Raw genomic sequence first — 16,480 nt, 5'->3', positions numbered from 1 at the left:
GCTGCTGGATCCAATCGCCCTTCCCCTCATACTCTCTTCACTTCAGCCTCCTACTTCCCTCCATGCCCCTCTCCATCCTGCCCTCCATCTTCTTCCCATTCTTTCTTTCCCCTTGCCTCCCTTTATTTTTTTCATTTTAGCTAATCCCTTCCTATCTTCCCTTCCCTCCTACCCTTGCCCTATAATGTAGTTAATACAAATAAAAATAAAGTGTAAAATAAACAAAATGCCACCCAAAAATTGTTTACAAATTTAAAATATCCTGGCAGTTCCATGACACTGACAAACCATCGTTCTGTTTGCTCTGCCTGTATGTTCTCATCTATCCCTTCCCCACACCCTGTGTCTGTCTTGTATATGTAGATTGACATCTAAAAAGTTTCTAAGATCATCTGAATCATAGGGCATGTTTCGACTAACTTTTGGAATAACCTAACCTTTGTAAACATATGCAGAGCCTGAAAAAATGATTGGGGCATTTACTCTCTTCGGGAAAGTGTAGGAAGCATTCTAGGGAGAGATTTATAGCACATATGCCAGCTTAGGAAATCTTAAAATTTCTGTGCTCTACACAAGAAAGCTATTTGGATACCTACAGGAAATCCCAGACTTAGAAACATCCTGGTCCCTTCCTGACTAAGGGAGAGAGAAATACATAATCCAGATTTGTTGGATATCTGGCGGTTTTTACAGCGGTTTTTACAGCATTCCATTTTGAGTGAATTATTAACTAAAGAAGCAGCAGTTGACATAATTTATTTGGACTTTCAAAAAGCTTTTGACAAAATCCCTTACAAGAGGTTATTAAGGAAATCAACTAGTTTGGGGATGATAGGTAAAGTACTGTCATGGATTAGAAACTTGCTAAGAGACAGAAAACAGAGAGCAGGAATAAATGGTCAGTTCTCAACATGACAACAGGTTAACAGTGGGGGTTCCCAATATTCCGCACTAGGACTGTTATTGTTTAATATAGCAGTTATCCAAAAATGGGCAGTGAGGTGGCAAACTGTGCCTCTTCTGTGTTTTTTAACTTTCTTTTGTGTTCCAGCCCACGCCCATTCATTTTTCGTTTCTTCTTTTTTCTGCTTTGTTTTCTCTTGTTACTATTTTTTGATTTTCAGTTCTGATACCCCTCCTGTTTATCACTGGAGAAGACGGTGAGATGTTTTGACCAGTTATACTTCTCTCTGTTCTCCTGTGCCTAAGAGAGGTGGGGACTTGGAAGGGAGCAGACTAACTAAAGGTCAATCCAGAATCGTGGTGACAGTCGATAGTTTGCAGTCTTGGAGTCATATTGGATCAATGGCTGTTTTTGGAAACCCGTGGGGGATGTATTTTTTCCTTCTGTATGTTTAATCTAGAGACTGACTGTTTCTTTCTGACCCTCCCCGCAAGGATCAACACTTATGTATTACAATGCAGAGCTATATTATTGCCATGTGTCCTACTTAAAGCTACCTTCAAAAAGAGCCTTGAAGCTTTAATTTGTGCAGGATCCGGCCTGTCCCCTTAACTGGAGTAAGCCACCATGGGCACTAACACCAGTGCTCCTTGTTATTCATTGACCACCTGCTAGCTTCTGAGTGCAGTTGAAGCTGTTGGTTACAATGTATAAATCTTAAAACCAGTGTTTTCCTACCTGGGGAGTAAATCCCCACTATCAGGGAAGTGCCAGGAGAGGTTAGGAGGGGAGAAAATGGGATAGAGGAACAGTGGAATGGGGGAAAACTGCCCGGCCATAGATCCACCCTGCTCCCACTGGAAATGTGCTTCTGCTGCTTCCTTCTCAGCTTCCACATTAGTCCTTTTCTGTACACAATTGGAGGAGCATCTAAGGTATAGGGCTGCAGTCACAGGCAGCAGCCAGTCAGCTGAAGCTCCCATTGGCCGGGAACGGCGAACCACGGCCACCGGGAGCTGCGGAGGGCCATGCCTGTGGACGATCAACGTAAACAAAATGTCTCGCGGCCCACCAGCGGATTACCCTGATGGGCTGCATGCCAAAGGTTGCCGACCCCTGGTCAAAAGTATAAATGGGTTAAAAAAAGAATTAGATAAGCTCATGAAGGATAGGTACATCAATGACTATTAGCCAAGATCATTGGGTGTCCCTAAACATCGGACTGCCGGAAGCTGGGACTGAACAATAGGGGATGGATCATGCGATAAATGCCCTCTTCTGTTCATTCCCTCTGAACCATCTGACACTGGCCACAGCTGGAAGATAGGATGCTGGGCTAGATGGACCATTGGTCTGACCCAGTATAACTATTCTTACGTTAAAAAGCTCCTCTGGGCACAATCAGACCCAGCCTGGTACAACCTGTGAGGCCTGTCAAACCTGGAGAGGGACAGCTCCTTAAAGGGGAGGATCCAACCCCCTACAAGGTAGCACTCGGCAGGAGGCAGAGCTAGACCTCCCTGGCCTCACAGAGCAGGGGCTGCCTACCAGGAAAATGGCTGAAGAGCCTCTGCCACCTGGACCCGCTGGAGAAATAACAGCAGAGGTGAAAATAAGACGGTCTGGTCTGGTCCAGCATACCGGCAAGAGCCGGTACACAGCCGACCATACCAGCAGGGGGCAGCTTCCCCAGGCAGGCAATTTAAAGGGGCCCTGGGGTCCTGGCAGTGGCCGGAGCCCCTGGCCCTTTAAATCGCCGCTGGAGCCCTGCTGCTGTAGCACTGGGGTAGCGGCAGGGAGCCCTGGGCCCTTTAAATCGCCCCCAGAGCCCTGGGGCTCCCGGACGCAACTAATGCTACCATGGGGTTCCGGTGGTGATTTAAAGAGCCCAGAACTCCTGGTCACTGCTAACACAGCCGGAGCCCCAGCCCTTTAAATTGCTGCCAGAACCCCCAGGTAGTGGTGATGATTTAAAGGGCCCGGGGATTCAAAGGCCCCGCCCCTTCTGCCCGAGGCCCCACCCCTTCTGGTTGAGCCCCCTTGCTCAGGACCCTGGCCCTGCGTACCGGTAAGTTCCTTAAATTACTTTCACTCCTGAATAACAGGATTGTCTTTACTTTGTTTTCCCTTTTGTTTAGAACCCAGGGTGCCCAGCCTGGGTCCTTTGGGCCAAGACCTTTTTACAGAGACTACGGACCTCTTACCTTGTGGGGAACTGCTGGGTGAGTCTAGACAGTTTTGTGGGCTGCAGTGGTGTTTGGTTAACAGTTACCATTTTTTGATTGTTTTGTGCCTGTTTTATGTTTGCCACCCGCCAAAGGCTTACAATGAGAGGACTATACTCTGCTCTCTAAGCTGACTCTACAGCAATGCCTACAGCCAGAGAAAGATGTCTGTGAGGAGACAGATATCCACCCTCACCCTCTGGGGTTGCACTGGACAAGGCAACCTATGACAGGGACCCTGCTATGGGAGAAGAGCGAATGGGGGTCACATAGAGCCTCTAGCATGAGGGGAGGACAATGGAATGGGGGAAGAGGACAGGGGCACACATAGAGCGCCTGGCATGTGGCAGAGGGGGGAATGGGGAGCACACAGAACCTCTGCCATGGAGGGGGAAATGAGGAACCCACCTATGGGGGGTGTACACAGAACCCCTGGCATGAGGGAGGAGATGGGGACTGTAAAAATAAAGGGGGATGGGAGGGCGGCACACAGGGAGTTTATGTGAGGAATGGAGGAATGCAGGGAGCCCGTGGTGTGCAATGAGCTTCAAATGTAACAAAGTGTGCAACACCCGAGTCAATGTGTTTATGGTGCAATAGCTCTCAGGCTTTTGCCTGTGATTGCGGATGGGTGGAAGGAGGGTTAATAGTATATTTGATAGGAATGTGGGAGTGTTTTGAATTGTCAGTGAGATTTCTAAAGGGTTTTTTTTAATATAAAATTGTATCTGTGCTCAATGACTGTGATATTTGGCACGTTTTACAAATTACAAAGGTGGAATGGGCCCCATTGTCATTCTCCCATATCCCATTGCAACAGTTGCAATCTGCTGGGTCATTCTTGCTGTCAGCTCTTGGGGTTGCATTCTCCAGGACTGACAGCAGGGCATTCTCAGGGGAGAGCCTGTGCCTTTGGAACCTGCTCCCTTTGGCAGGCGGCCAGGCACCATACTTGGCAAGCATCAGGGCCCACTGTAATTTATATTTGTTTAGTCAAGCTTTCATCTGATCGCTGGACTATTTTTGAAGCAGACCACATGAGCGTATGGAGTCTCTATTTTTAGTGCTACAGAATAATTTGACAACTTTGTATTTATTTTTAATACACACAAGGCACTCAAGTGTTAAGGTGATAGAAACGGTTTACAGATTAGTCAATAAATATCACCATTTACCTTGGGATGAGTGTTTCGTGGATCACCACAACCCTCATGTGCCTATATTTAGACTATAGTCCTGTGTATCATCACTTAAGACCCACTTCTGCCACCCTTCCTCACATTCAGTAGCACCTTACTCCACAAGTACTGCTTTTGAAATGAACTGAAACCAGAGTAAGCTACCCCTGTGCAAATCATGATTCATATCAGCTTTGCCTATCTACAGCACAGGTTTGCACTGCTCCTGCTATGCTAGTGGCCGGCCAGTAATGGCTGCCATCAGGACAAATCCCCAGTGTAGATAAGGCCTGAGAAAACATCGCATCCGTGGTTCCCAAGAAGATTAAAAAAAACAGTCAAAGGTGGTCTGAAGTCAGTAAGCGTTTGTATGACTGATGATGGTTGGTCAGATCAGCCCTGCATCTTTATTTCCTTCAGCTTTTCCTCCCTCTGTTTTCACAGCTTGCTAGCAACAACTGTCCATTTTGCTTCTATTTAAATTCACTCAGTTAAAATGAAGAACCAGGCACTGCTACAGTAAGCAAACACATAGGGCACCTTGCAAGCTGCTTTAAAAAAGTCCTTACAAAGGCCTTGAGCCAATAACCCTACATGTTTTATAAAGGCCAAAGTGAGCTTACTTCACAATTGTTAACAAAGGAGAAGTGTGAGGGTTATTAAACACGTTGAATTTCCACACAGGACCCACACACAATGACTCACCATCGGTGCTTCTATCATTGTCATGCAACAGATGATTCACGGGGCCTGGTTCTCATCTTAGGCTGGCATAAGTCAGGAGTAACTCCACTGAAGTAAATTTATTTACACCAGTGGAAAATAATGCATGTGAGCGGGTAACTAACTCTTCAGCAAGTGGCCCTTGAGCCTCACACTTCCATCAAAGCACTGGGGTACTCTAGTTCATTCTTAGACACACTAGGCAATATTATAAAGTCTTACAAGAACTCCGGTTGGCTCAAAAATGTTCATCTCCTTTTTCTATGTTTATCTAGGATTGTTTCTTAGGCTTTGGACAGTTGTGTGGGTTTTTTTGTTTTGCTTTTATGTAAAGTGCATGTAACGGGGCGATGACTCACCAGCGCGGCGCCTCCTGCTGGTCGTCCAGAGAATTAGCATTTCCAGCTCCAGAGCACCCTCTGCAGGACCCCGCAGTCTCACTGGGTCTCCCCTCCCCAGGGAACCCCCAGCCCCCTATCCCCACCTTGCCTCAGTATCAGGCTACTGCCAGTCACCATCTAGCCCCCGTTCACTGGGGCAGACTGCAGTATAATTGCCACTCATCACTGGCAAGGGGGGTTTGGACCTGCTGCCTCTGCCTGCCCTTGGGCTGCCCCTCTGCAACCCCAGTACCTTTTCTGGCCTTTAAGAAGGCCTGCAGCCTGGGGGGTTTCCAGGCTCGAGCTCTCCCAGTTCCTCTAGCCCTCCCCCAGCCCTGCTCCACTTTAGGTACTCTGTTCAGCTCCCCAGCAGCCAGGCCCTTCTCCCTCAGCAAGCTAGAGAGAGACTCCTTTTTTGGCTTCTGGCCCCAGCCTTCTTATATGGGCCACCTGGGCCCATATTAAACCAGCCGTGGCCTGACTGGGGCGGCCCCCAGTTGACGGCTGCTTCCCCCAATCAGCCCCGCTTTTCATTCCCTTTCACAGCCCTCTCCCCAGGATGTTTTAAGCCTTTTAAGGCAGGAGCAGGTGACCACCCCGCTACAGTGCACTTTAAAGGACAACTCTGCAGCCACAGCTACCAAGTCTTTTGGTAGGTTTCCAGAAGTCATACTCCAGCTCCTTATGTGAATCACCTATGAAATGGAAATGCATTCTGCAGTTATAATGAGAAAGTCTACTTTAAAATGAGGCAAAATAGATTTTATCGGTCTAGGTTTGAATTCAGGAGTTCCCAAACACTGCAGCCCTATGAATCTTCAACATGCTACAGGTGCATACACAACCAGGATTAACTGGTGTGATGACAAAGTGAATTCATGAATCCTTTTATATTTAGGTAACTTTCAATTTGGTCTCTGGCCATTTCCCCCGCTCCTTATAATCCCTGTCTGATCAGTGCAAGAGACCATTATAAAGGCTTCATAAGAAGGTTGCCTATAGGCACTATACGATTCCTACCTTACTGGTAGAAATAGGTTTGGAAACCAGAGGCTTTCCCAGTAACACTGTCTAGTTTTCTCTTAATTAATTGCATAGTCAGTTCAATAGCACCAAGACAACAGATATTGTAACTGTTCAGTTTAGCAGTAGACAAACCGTTTAAGTTACGTATCAAGGACTTTGGTCAGAAATCATCAAGTGATCCATCCCCAACAGGTGCACATGAACTGGTGCTGAACTTGAGTTGACTGAATATTTCCAATACACCAGCAACAGAGTGGAAAGCAGGAACACAAAGCTAGTTTTTTCCAGGGTCATTTTGATTTGTTTATACAGAGCTTTTAAATCAAAGTATCTACCTTTTGGGCTGCTGGAAGTGGTTGTAAATGAATTAGGGGGCTGAGGGAACCAAAGCCAGCTAGAATTTCATTCTGGACAAATTCTCCAGGCCTTCTGAGTTTACAAAGTTTACACCTCACCATCCTTCCCCTAGCAAACCTTACCAATCCCCTTCACAGCCATCTGAGATACTGCTGGGCTCACTCCAGTGCTGTGACACAAGTTCTGCTTGCCTAACCAGAGAGTAAAGATAACATAACCCCCCTGTTGGCATCCATGGACATGAAAATAACCCAAGACTGCTCCCCACACATCCACCCATGTAGAGAACATGGATCACAACAGCATCTAGATACCTGCCCTCAGCTCCCCCACCCAACACCTCTGATGGCTGAAACTCACCCAAACACACAGCCATCCCTCCTTCCCACAACTCCTGTCTTTCCCCTATGCCATCCCATTTCCTGTGCCACTCCCTGGTGCCAGCCACCTTCCCCTCATTACTTTCCTGACTCAACTGCTTATCCCCTGATCCTATGGCTCCGGCCTCCCCCCTGCAATCATCTTCTGGCTCTCCAGCTCTCGCCTCTTACCTCAACCCCTACCTCCAGCCCCCTTGGCTCCCCAAGGTCATCTCCTGTCCAGGGCTCCTGGCTCCACCCCATCCCCCATCATCTTCTGGCTCCCCAGCCCTCTTTCCACTGACTCCCTTAAGCCATCTCCCATCTTTCAGCCCCCCAGAGCCACCTCTTATGCTTCTGCCACTCAAAAGTTCCACCCTCATGTCCCCCACTCCAGCCCTCCTCAGTCCCACTCCCTGGTTCCAGCCTCCCCCATCAGACCCTGGCTCTCCAGAGCCTCCCATGCCCCTTCCCCAGCTCCCCAGCTCATCCCCCCAGGCTCCCAAACCCACCCTCCTCCAGAGATCCCCCACGTGCCCCTCCCCAACCCACCCCTGGATCCCCAGAACCCTTCCCTATGTCCCCCAGTCCCCTCCCCATCGCTCCCTGGGCTCCCCAACCCCCTGTCTCCAGAGAACCGCCTATGTCCCCCACCCCCAGCTCCTCAGAAAATGGGTGTAAATGGTAAAGCAGAGTAACCTGTACCAATTTGACAATCACTGGGTGTGTAAGACATGTTCAGAGGCAAAAAGGGTGTTGTAGGAAAAGAAACTAGATCCCTCTCTTACTTTATCTTGCATCCTCCTATTAGTTGCTTTTCCAGCTGTACAACCTTTCCACTATTCAACATGTAAGTTACATTTGTTTTCTCCACCCACTACTTTTCCAATTTGGGTAAGCTATGCTGTTTTACCATCTATAACTCTCTTCTAACAAACTTGCATTTGGCATGCAAGTTACAACACCATTTACATCACCACTAAATTTGGTCATGAGAGAAAGACAGAGGCAAGACCTAAGTGTGGGCCTCCTACTTTGCTGCCTGACATAACTACACAGAAGTCCCTAACCTGCTTTGCTGAACTGCTTTGGCTTGAGTGTTACTGTTTAATGCCACTGTGAAGAAACAGCACCACCAAAGCAACTTGATTTACTTATTTAACCTTAAGAAAGTGTCTGAGGGTACATCTACACAGGGATAAGAGACCCACGGCATGGCCACGGCTGGCCCTGGTCAGCTGATGGGGAGCTCAGGCTGTGGGGCTAAAAATTGCTGTGTAGACTTGGGCTTGGGCTTGCAGGGTACCAGAGCTCATGCTCCAGCCCAAGCCTGAAAGTCTGGACAGCAATTTTTCAGCCCCAGAGCCCAAGCCCCCTGAGCCTGAGTCAGCTGACCCAGGTCAGTCATGCATTTTTTATCCCTATATTGTCATAGGGTGACCATATTTCCCAAAGGGAAAATGGGACACTGCGCAGGGCTGGACCGAGCCCTTTCCCCCTCTCCACAGGGCTGGCCTGAGCCGTTCACCCGAGTCCCCCAGGCGGGACTGTCCCAGGCCGCTTGCCTGCCCCCTGCCCAAGCCTTTTTTCCTTCCCTGCCAGGGCCGGCATTGCTGCTTGCCCTCCCTCCCCTGCATGTTCCTCCCCACCCCACTTTTTTGACAAAAGTGGGCATTTGTCCCACTTGCTCTTGCCGACTGATCAAGTTGGCAAGAGCAAACAGGACAAATGCCCACTTTTGCCAAAAAAGTCAGGATGGCTGGGACAGGGCTTAAAAAGGGACTGTCCCGGCCAAAATGGGACGTATGGTCACCCTATGTATTGACGTACCCTTAGGATATATCTACATTGCAGCTGGGAGTGAGCCTCCCAGCCTAGACAGACAGACGCCTGCTATGCACTAAAAATAGCTGTGTGGATGTTGTGCACCAGTAGAAGCTTGGTCTAGCCACCTGACCTCAGATTCGGGATTAGGGTGGGCGTGAGCTCAGGCGGCTAGACCAAGCCTCCGCTGGTGCCACAACATCCACCCCACTATTTTTAGCACACTACCTTGAGACCCACTAGAACAAGTCTGTCTACCCAGGCTGGGAAGCTTGCTCCCAGCTGCAGTGTAGACATAGTGACCAGGACAATGCACTGCAAATAGTACAAAAAAATCCCCATAAAAATTGAGAACAATTCCTGCATGATCAAACACACTTTGTACAATCTCCTCACAATTCTCTCCTGTTCTAGATCATACTATTAGCCAGACCAACTTCTACCCCAGTCATCAATATATACCTTTTTTTTTAGCATCATTACAGTCAGTATGTAAATCTGTGTCTACTGTTCAGACACTCTTGGAAAACTGGATTATTAAATGAACGTAGCTGACATGGGAAATAAATCTTGAGGTCATCACTCAGGCAAAACTCCTATTTAAAGCAGTAGGAGTTTTGCATGAGAGAATACTGACTAAACATTCAGACACAACTTCAGGGTCTGCCCTTTTATTTCAACAAGAAACTAACAGCTTTTTTATTTCCTTATCAGATTTCTAGTTTTTACTCTTAGCCATATGTTGACACTTATAGGTGCTGGAACTAGAGGTGCCTCTTGAAGTGGTTTCCATTCTATACAGGGTTTACAGTTTGGTTCAATGGTTCTCAGCACCCTCACCATAAAAAATTGTTCCAGCCGCCCTGTTGGCATGAAAGCTGTTCAAGAGAAACTGCAAGTGGGGTAGTTGTTTTGTTTTAGCATGGAGAAAAGTGTATTCATCCCCTCAATGGCTGAACTACTTTAGCTCAGACTTAAAAAATAAATCTCTTTGGCAGAGACCATATAAAGTATACTTCATCAGAAAAGGTGAGAGTTTCAGAAAGTTATGAGCAACTGGAAAAAGCGGGTTACAAAGGAAACTCACAGGCACCCTTAACAACATCTGTTGCTACATCTGTTTCTCACTCCAGTGTTTAGATACAGGGCCTTTTTTTATTTTTTTGGAATATACACAAACAAATTCAGTTTCCTCTTTGCTTGAACATACTGTGTTCCTCTTATCGTATCCCTTTAGAGCCTGTGTGGAAGTAATAAAGTATATCTCTGCTTCCAAAGATATGTCTCGTGTAATCAGAAGTAATTCACTGAATGGAATTACATCAGTTTTACACCAGTTAAGTGAGAAAACAGTCATGCTCATGGAGTGTTGGCCAACCTTTGCAAGGATCATCCCTCGAAATCTGCACATAGATAGCATTCTTCAAGTAAGGCGGGCTCTCCTCCTCCACCACAGCAGTGTCCCACCTCCTTCTGTTGGACCCTGTAGAGGGCTGTTCCAACAACTGAATTGGGGGGGTGGGGGATCCACTGCTGCAGAGGCCCAGATCCTCCATACAGATGGCCTGGCTTCCTACAGGACTCACATCCCATTCTACAGGGCACTAGCTCTCCTTTCACCCCTATGGAGCAACATGAAGGGAACCTTGTGGATGTTTTTCCCCTAGCCCCCTCCTGTGGGTGTAATCACAGAAGAGGATGATCTGGTCCCTGTGAGTGGTGCTCTGCGCCTTTCAGGATTTTGCCTATTGAGGTCAATAAGGGTTTATCTTCAAAGAGACACTGCACAAATTTAAAATAGGGTTGGGCATATGACCAGTCCAAAATAATTGGCCAACTGACCAGTCAAATATTGGTCAAATATTTTAAAGCACTAACTTATTAGAATATTAACAACAGTAACACTACAGAGCAAGACTTTATGGTCTCCAATAGACTTAGCCATGGGCCTGGTCTACACTACAAAGTTGGGTCGATGTAAGTTGTCTTGCGTCGACCTATTTGTGCATGTGTTTACACTGAAATTGTCTCCAGCCAACACAGGCACACTGTTACAGCAAGGCAGTAACCCCACCTGCCCAAGCAGCTTTGAGCCATGGTTGACCTACTGAGGTTGACACCATGGGCAGCAGGTAGTATAGGCAGGAGAAGGCTGTGCCTCCGCAAACAGTCTTGCGTGACCCTGCCCACGCTCAGCCCCGAAACCCCCTCCTGCCTGCTTCCAGTTCCCTTCCTGCTCTTCTGTGGCCGAGAGGCTGGGGCAGGTAGGCTGGGACCAGTGCGCACAAGGCCCAGGACTGGGTCACTGGGGCTGGGACCATGCCATGCCGCCTGTCCATCTGCCCAGCACTGGGGATGCTGGGACCATGCCGCCAGGCCAGCGCTCTGGGGCTGAGGCCATTCCAGTCATGCCACCTGCCCAGTGCTCCGGGACTAAGGCTGCTTCAGCCGCGCCGCGCCGCCCGCCTGGCGTGCTGGGGCTGGGGATGCTCCAGCCACACCGCTCACCAAGCGCGCTGGAGCTGGGGGCGCTCCAGCTGCGCTGCCTGCCCAGTGCTCCAGGACCAGCGGCTGCATGGGGGAGGGGAAGAAAGGGAGGGGCAGGGCCTCGGGTAGAGGGAGAGGAGCTGGGGGCTAACGGCACCTTCACCTACCACCCATGGTTGACACAGTGCAAGTGTCAAAACTCTGTGACCTATGTTGACACTAACAGTCCTCCAGCAGCTGTCCCACAATGTCTGTTCTGTTCACAAATATGAACTCCACTGCCCAGAGGTCACAGAGATTGGAAGCCACCCCTCTCTTTAGAACCCCCACGTACTTTTGAAATACCTTTTCCTGATTGTCCAGCTTAGTGAGCACGCCTAGCAGCTCTCCATTGTTTTGAGCAACTGCCAAACCAATCATGCCAGCTCCGCACACTAGGTGTCCTCCTGCCTGTGGGAAGCTCCTGGGCCTGTGGGAAGAAGAGGCTGTCTGAGGCTTGTTCTATGGACCAGCTGTAGAAATGTGGACATCTGTGAAAAAATTGTACAGGGGATGCAGGTGAAGGGGTAAGACAGGGATCAGCAGCTGTCCCGTGTGAAAGTGAAGGAACTGCGGCAGGTATACCACAAGCCCAGGGAGGCCTACAAGAAATCTCATGCTGAGCCCCAGACCTGATGCTTTTACCAAGAGATGCATGCCACAGAAATGCACCACCACCCTGCAGCTCCAGTACCTTTGAGGAGCCTGAGACACAGACCCCTGCCATGAACAGTGAGGAAGGGGGGCGTGGCAGGACACATGGCGGGGGTGGGGAGACAGCTATGCCACAAGCCAAGATCTTTTTGAGACTCCAGAACAATCTAGACAGTCCTGCCAACCAAGCACGGATGAACCCAATGAAGGGGAAGGAACGTCAGGTAAGCGTGTGCATGCATTTTTCCTTAGAATGTTTAAATGTAAAGATGGCACCCAGCCCAACCCCAAGTTAACAAAACAGAAGTATCAACTTTTCATTGTTTTACTCATACAAGAAGGGATAGCGGTACAACAAACGGGTAAAGTCATCTGTATTACATCATAACATACACTTCAGAATGCCTAGTGCTACTCAAAGAGTTATCTGCTTTTCATTTCCCTGTGTCAGGTAACTGGGATGAGGGCAGCGTAGCCTACTGGTCAGAGCAGGTGTGATGGGGTGTACTGGCCCCGCACTGGAGCAGAAGGGGTTAAGGCAGTGCTCTTAGCAGCAGAAGCCACGCCCCCTCAACCCTGCGCCAATCGTTGCTGTAGTATAAAATGGAGCAGCCTAGCTCACTCTGGGTGGACTGTTGAGGAGGAATGATGTGCCTTGCTGGCTCTAGCCAAGGAGCAGCCAGGCACCTGGACTGAGGGAGCAGGAGATGCTGAGGCCCAGACAGGCACCTGCAGATGCCCTAGAGAAACTACAACTGCCCCTGAGACCCTCCAGCGACAGGAGCCATGGTAGGAGGCCGCCCAGGGAAGGACTAGCCAGTGTCCCTGCAGCAGTTGGTGTGTTGCAGGTGGCCCACCAAATCCCCCTTCCATTGGCTCTGGCCACTGGGCCATGCTTCCCTGTGCCAAGGGGAGTCCCACTGGCCAGAGTCAACAGGCCTCGCTTCCCTGAAGACAAGAGGAGTTCTGTCGACCCTGGCCATTGGACTACGAAGCCCTGTGGCTGAGTGCAAACATATTGACTTAACTGTGGGGCTACCATGCCCTTACCCCTCCCCCAGGGTGACCAGGGGTGTTGGGGGGAGGGGGTACCAGCCCCATGATAGCAGGCATCAGGCCTAGTCATCAGAGCAGGTATCGGGAACCAAGCATCAGAAACAGGGATTAGGGTCAGAATGGGAGTCAGTAGTCAGAAGCCATGGGTCAAGTTGGAGATCAGGAACTGTAGCAAGCAGGGTAGCAGGCAAGGCAGGATTCAAGGCAGGAGTAGGACAGAGGCAAGGCCAGGTGTGAGGCAGGAGCAGCAGGAACAAGATAACAGGAGCAGGCACAGTGGTGGGCGTGAGCATTGAGCAGCCAATGAGCAGCTGCTGGCTTAAGAGCTGGTTTGCCTGACCCTCCAGTGAATCAGGTGGCTCATCCAATTAGGCTGCCTGCTGCAGGCCAGCTGTACTGATGAGGCTGCCTAAGGATTAGCTCTGCTACAGGGCCTGTTTCCTGACACCCTGGAGCGGAGGGGAGTATGCGGAGCAGAACAGTTTGTTTATGTGCGCAGAGACGTCCCTTCTGAGGCCTTCTGAGAGATCCCCCATGAAACTTTCATGGGGGTACTCTGCAATCCTTCCCTGAAGTTTTTTAGGGATGGCAGCCTTATTTCTTCTTCCATGGCACAACACTTTCCCATGTCAGTCCATGATGACTTTGGCAAGCACCATTGCAGTAATCAGGTTAGTGGCATGCAGGCTCTGAGATGGGAGGCTTCAGGATGCTTGTGCCTATGTTACCCTCGGGTGTGAGACATCGGCTAAAATCACCACCGCCTGTGAAAAATAATGCCAGTACTCAGTGCCATTGCCCTGTACTCATACCCATGGAAGTAGGGGCCGAAAATTTATTGTTTCTTGCAACTAAACAATTCCCTCTTCATTTTCTGACATCCCCTCACCTCTGGCAGGCCATATTTGCCATGCCTGGAGTTGGAGAGCAGTTCTGTGCAAAAGCACTCCAAAGCTGCAGAGTCAACAAGCATGTCTTATTTTAAGCTTTTATTGCAATAAGGGAAGGGAATTTTGACAGGTATCTTTCACTCTCCATTGTGACTGTAAATACAATGATACATCTGTCCTTTTTTTTTTTAATTTGTAGCTGCTGCACACCCGTGGAATGCCTGACCCTGATGAGGACGAGAAAGAAGAGGACTAGAGAGATTATGTTCAGCAAGATCCTGCAAGCCAGTGCTGCATCAGACCATGAACAGAGGGCCTAGAGAGTGAATGTGGCAGACAGTATGGAGAAAGGCCCAGGAATCCCAGCAGGAAAAGGAGGGGGAGATGCACCAGGACATAATGGGGTTTCTCAGCCAGTAAACACAAATGCTTCAGATTCTTGTTGACCTATAGTCCCAACAATCATGGGATTGCCTCACTTTGCAGTGAATGGAGAACTCCATTTTAGGACTTCCGTATGCCCCTGTCAAGGCTGAATCCCCACTCTGGCACTTCGAGTGCAGAAGGTGGGGGCCCGCAAGAATTCTAAAAATTAATACTTGCCACTCCAGGCTGGTATTAAACTTCCAAGGTTACAGTTTTTCTCTGACCTTGGATGGGTAGATGCTGCCACCACCCAAGTGCAAAAAAACACCTTTTTTAGAGAACCCAGAAAGGAATTCCTTCCTGTGGGGTACCCTCAAGCCCTTTCTCTCTCTCACACACACACACACACACACACACACACACACACACACACACACACACACACACACACACACACACACACACACACCCCCTCTGGAAAAGAGCTGAGAAAGAAAAACAAAGGAAATCATCTGTTGCCACCAGCTAATTAAACAACATATGCACAAACCTCTTAGGACACACAAAACCCAATCCTGTTCTTAAAGGTAAATTTTATTAAAAACAAAAAGAAAGAAAGTACATCTGGAACTTAGGTTTTTTGCTAGATCTAAAAAAAAAATTACAAAAATTAAGCATCAAGATAGCTCTCTTGAGGTTCAGCTTAAAGGTTACAAGCAAAACAAAAGCATCTGTGGTTAGCACAGAGGCGTTCACAAGCCATAAAGAAATAAACCTAATCGTGTCTTTCTAAACATTCCTGATCTACTTACTTATCTGGGTTGTTAAATAAGTAGTTCTAAACATGATCTGATGATTTTCATATCTGGCCTTCAGCTTATCACAGCATAACTGTTCCCTGTTCCCCTCTTTCCCAGAGAACAACAGCACACAAAGGGAAAGCTTTTTCCCCAGTTTTAAAAAGTTCTAGCCTTCCCATTGGCTCTTTTGGTCAGGTGCCCACTCCCTTCCTTTTACCTGGACTTTTTTAACCCTTTCAGGTAAAGCATGTAGAGAACAGCTACTAAGAGGAATTTTATAGCTAACTGGGTGTCCATAAAAGGGAGCTACCCCCCCCTTCATTTATCACAGCCCCCACTATTCCATTTGACATCATGGACTGCATCCTTACCCCTACACTCCATAGCAGGGGATAGTAAGGACAACCACAGCTTCATATTCACTGACGTGTGAGAACTACGGTTGGTGTATATGTAGCCAAAATGGACAGGAATGTTTTCTATTTTTCTAATTTTAAAGTTCCGTTAATTCATTTGAGAAGTTTGTACTGTATTTGCTTTTTAATTGCATGTTAATGTTTTGCACTGCTTTCAGTACACAATAAATGTCTAGTTTTGAAAATAAATTAATCTATTACATCATAACATACACTTCAGAATGCCTAGCACTACTCAAACACCCACTACTTATACTTCTACATGACCACAGAACTCATAGGTTCAGTGAAAAACATATAAATATACAGCAAGCATTGCATAATTCATAGGTGCATTAAAAGACAAAGACAGTGTGATATTCATAAATGTGTACCAAACACTACACACTTCCTAAGAGTCCCGAAAACTTCAGGGTGAGAGAGTGCTCTACACCACACTGCTGTGCTCTTTCAAAGCCTCCCTCAGCCACACAGCTCCCTGTTGAGCTCTTCTAATGTCCCTTGAATCTCTGGCTATTCAAACTCAGCAGACTGCCACTTCACTTCCACCCAGTGACAACTCCCTCCCCCCCGCCCCCGTTGATCTCACATATCTTATACATGACACAACAGGCAGCTATAACTAGGGCTGTCAATTAATTGCAATTAACTCATGTGATTAAAAAAAATTAATTGTGATTAAAAAAATTAATCGTGATTAATCACAGTTTTAATCACACTGTTAAACAATAGAATACCAATTGAAATTTATTAACTATTTTGGATGTTTTTCTACATTTTCAAATATATCAATTTC

Source organism: Terrapene carolina, unplaced genomic scaffold (assembly GCF_002925995.2).
Source record: "Terrapene carolina triunguis isolate 2854851 unplaced genomic scaffold, T_m_triunguis-2.0 Scaffold21, whole genome shotgun sequence".
Lineage (NCBI taxonomy): Eukaryota > Metazoa > Chordata > Testudines > Emydidae > Terrapene > Terrapene triunguis.
The sequence above is the reverse complement of the archived record's forward strand: the minus strand, read 5'-3'. Positions refer to the sequence as shown.